The sequence below is a fragment of the Macrotis lagotis genome, chromosome 3, assembly GCF_037893015.1.
Source record: "Macrotis lagotis isolate mMagLag1 chromosome 3, bilby.v1.9.chrom.fasta, whole genome shotgun sequence".
NCBI lineage: Eukaryota > Metazoa > Chordata > Mammalia > Peramelemorphia > Peramelidae > Macrotis > Macrotis lagotis.
Window position 1 is genome coordinate 40,333,367 of NC_133660.1, and position 4,297 is coordinate 40,337,663.

At 37.4% G+C, this 4,297-nt stretch overlaps 1 pseudogene; it reads right to left on the reverse strand.

Annotated features, from left to right (window-relative positions):
* Positions 1-1,440: 1,440 nt before the first annotated feature.
* On the reverse strand, positions 1,441-2,328 carry LOC141519096 (hypoxanthine-guanine phosphoribosyltransferase-like; annotated as a pseudogene).
* Between the last annotated feature and the right edge of the window lie 1,969 nt (positions 2,329-4,297).

Here is a 4,297-nt window from a genome sequence, read left to right on the forward strand (position 1 = left end):
AAGGATTATAGAAATGTAAAAATTTATTCCAAAAAAAAAATCTCTTGGAAAAGAAAAAAAGATTAAGCTTATAGTCCATGAAACAGAGAATCACAGAATCTCAAAATTAAAAGGGACCCCTGACTCTTTCTACATGATGCCTGACAGGTGGTTGCTCCTTTTTTTCTTGAAGACTTCCAGTTGAGGCTTTCCCTGACTGTGAAATCATTAAGTGTTTAGGCTACTTATTCTACTTTTAAATCAGGAAGTTTTTACTTAGGTAGCATTCCTTTACCCAGAGTTGCTGTTCAACTAAGATGAGATCTCAGATTGATTTTTTTTTTGACTAGGTAAAAGAAGCCATTCTTTGCTTCATTTCTTTCTTACTCAGTCTTGCTCACTGAATGGGTGTTGCCTCAGTTAAACTGAGATCAGCTAAAGACCTTAGCTTAAAAAGGTCAAGGTCTCTCACTGCATCCAGGACCATCTCCAATCTCCTGCTTCATATCTGGCCACTGGACCCAAATACTCCAGAGGGGAAAATGAGTCGGGTGACTCTACACAGTTCTCCCCCTTTTAAATCCAATTCACTTCCATGTTATGGCACCACAACCCTGATGTCAAAGTCCTCTTTGAGAATGAAAAACCTACCACCACAAATTCTTAACATATTCTGATCTATATTCCTATATGGACTATGATTCTCATTCTCTTTCTCTCTCTCTCTCTCTCTCTCTCTCTCTCTCTCTCTCTCTCTCTCTCTCTCTCTCTCTCTCTTGCCCTCCCTCTTCCCTTTCTCTTCCTCCCTTCTTCTCCCTTCTCCTTCTCTCTCTCCCTCTCTCTCCTTCTTTCTCCCCACCCCAACAAAGAGACAGCTTTTAATATTTTGAATCAGAGACTTCAAAAGCAGATGTCATAGCCTTCAGAATATGTTAAAAGAAACTGACAAGGGTGAGAGAAAGGAAATCTGTAAGAGTGAGACAGACAGCTCAGGGAAAATGTTTTTTTTGGTTTTTTGTTTTATTATTCATCTCAACAAAATTACCTCTGTGCTCCAATTTTGACTCCTTGTTAGCAATAGTGGTAAAATGTTCCTGAAAGAAAAATGTAAATTCTTCTTACTAGCTGTGTGACTCTAAGCAAGTCACTTAACCCAGATTCAAACTGACTGCTCCATCTGATGCTGCAATAGTGTATGTCTCTGAATTTTCATTAATATATAAAATTAAATTATCAGTTAAAAAGCAGTGTGTGTCTCCTCCTTGAGCATTTCTCATATTCACAATATTTTATTTAAATTCAGTGTTGCATGAATCAAATAGCAATTAAAGTGATAATAATACATCCAGGGTGGATGTTAGTCTAGCAATGAGAACTGAAACAACTATCCAACATTTCTAAAAAATAAGACAGAAGAGATGATACGGTATATACAACCAAGATAGAAAACAGATCAGATGGTCACTGGACTGGAACACTGAACAAATTTAACTGGTGATTCAGAGATGAAGTTGATGAGACCCCCCTAAAGCTTTTTTGAATGCTATTATGCTTCATGGTCTCACTAATTACAGGGATATGATTTAAATCCCTGAAACATTTATCATAGTCAAAAGCATGTCTTGGGACAAATGTGTCTGGAATCTCAAATCCCCCAAAGCCTACACTTTGAGGTATCCTTTTCATCAATAAGCTGGTTACTTTCACCATTTTGGGATTATATGTCTTGACCTGGGAAAATAAAACTTATACCACATTACCTGTGTCAATTTGAGGTAGTTAGGAGGCACAGCGGAGAGGGACTAGACCTGAAGTCAGGAAGGCTCAGATCAGATCTAGCCTCAAATCAGATTAGACTTTATCAAATAAATTAAATACTTAATAACTGTTCGGTCTGACCTTGGGAAAAAATCACTTAACCTTTGCCTCAATTTCCTCATTTGTACAATGACCATAATAATAGCACCCACCTTTCAGGACTATGAAGATAAAATGAGAGAATATTTGTAAAAGTTCTTTGAAAACCTTAAAGTACTACGTATCTGATTCCTTTTATTATTAGTCATATTTTCAACAATCAGGATATTTTTTCCAGTTAAATTTGGAATCATCTCCATCAATTGCTTTTATATCCTCTGTTGCCTGGCCATTATAACAGTTCTACAGTCCTAGGAATTAATTTATCACTGTTCCTGTTCAGTGGCTTAATATCATTCAGCAAATCATATAAGAATTTATAGCTACCCTTGAGGACCCAAAGGGTAATGATATAGTCTCTAGCCACCAGGTCCTACCCATGATGAGCCAACAAGGGATGAATAACTTTGCTAAATCTTCAGTGAGATGCATAGGTGTGCACAATCTGATTCATTATCTACAATCATGATCTTGGACTAAGAGTCACCATGATGGTGTGGGAATCTGGATGGCAGAGAGAGACAATGGAGGAGGAAGAAGGAGGAAAAAGAAGAAATGGAGAAACAAAACATGGTGTCCAATCAGCCAGGAAGGGTCCTTCTCCTTATTATCTCCACCTTCCCCTGCCAAGTTCTTTCAACTGAGATGCCCTAGATTTATTGATCAGACAAATGACTTCAGATGAAGTAGAACTGAGAAAGAGCAAGATACTGTCTATACTGGAAAACTGCCCAGAGTGGGTGCTACTCCTGCTGCCACATTGGGGGGATGTGATGAGGAGGGGGCCTTAGCTGTTGTATTTGCTGAGAATGAAACTGGAAACTCTCAACCTGGGCCTGTATTCCCCAACTTCTGAAGATTAGGTCAGTTTTCTGAATTTAGCAATTATTTAGGGAAAAACAATAACATTTTTCTAAGGTGACATTCATGTTGCAATAGATTAAGAGCTCTAGAATTGAAATTTGGAAAAATTGAGTTCAAATCCCACTTCAGATCCTTAACTTCCGTGAGCCTCAGTTTCCTCATCTGTAAAATGTATCTCACATTAGCACCTGCCTCACAGGATACTGGAGAGAATCAATTCAGATAACATATGAATTTTATAAATCTTAGAGTGATATTAAATACTAGTTATTATTATTATAGTATAAAGATTATTATTATTATCATCATTAACATTTTGTTGGTGTTCTGTGGGGTTAAATATCCATAAGAGGGATGCTTTGGATGACCAAGGATACAGAGGAAGAGAAATCAGTTGGGGCTCCAAGTGACAAAGAGATTTTATTGATACATATAATTATAACCCCCCCCCCAAAGCAAAGGAGAATAAATTAATTTGGATCTTCCTGGCACTTTTCATATGGGAATAAATTTGGTGAATGGGACTAAAAATAAATTTTAATTTGAGGCAATGTTCTTAGGCAAAGTCTTTGGACCCTGATGCCTTCCATATCTTGGAATGGGGGGTGTTGACTAAAATGAAAATCAGCAGGGATCTTCTGAAGACCTGAAAGGAGGTTTTGGGAAATAGAGGTATTACTCATGGAGGATGGAGACCATAAAGAGAATGGTTAGTTCCCTTCCTAAACCAAAATTCTCTATCTTCCCCTTAATCTCTACTAAATTTAGATCAAACCTAAATGAGACTGCTTTTGACCTCCACCCATGACTTCCGGCTCTGTCTTCTAAATAAACAGAATCCATTCAGCATGATGATATCTTCTAAGACTTCTCTTTCAGTCTGAAAAACACAATTTTTTCAGCTAATTTTCATATGCCATGGACTCAGACCAAGCTGATAACTTTGTTCTGGACACCAGAAGAATGCTAATCAATCAGAATCCTTCATAAAATGTGGCACCAAGTATTGAATACAAAATACTCCACTTGTGGCCTGATCATCACAAAGTATATTAGTCATTCAATCAATAAGGATTTATTAAACTCCTACTGGATGCCAAACTAAACTAGGAATACAAAAAAAGAGACTAAAGATGGTCCCTACCCTCAAGGAACTCACAATCTAATGATTTTTAAATCAAAATTATTAAGGGTTGACTATATACTAGGCACTGTCCAAAGCATGGGAATACAAATACAAGCAATTAATACATTTCTTGCCCTTAATTTGTAATGTGAGAGTGTTAAAGGACGTTTGGATGATGTTCTCCAAGAGTTCAGAGATACTGAGATGTGGAGGACATGGCCAGATGTGAAAATGTTCATCTTTACTGGAGAGTACCACTTCCTTATTCTCAAAGAATAAGGCAGAGCATAATTCTTTATTTTATTTTTTTTGAAGGCAATTGGGGTTAAGGGACTTGCCCAGGGTCACACAGTCAGTAAGTGTCCGAGAATTTGAACTCAGATCCTTCTGACCTTAGGGCCAGTATGCAAT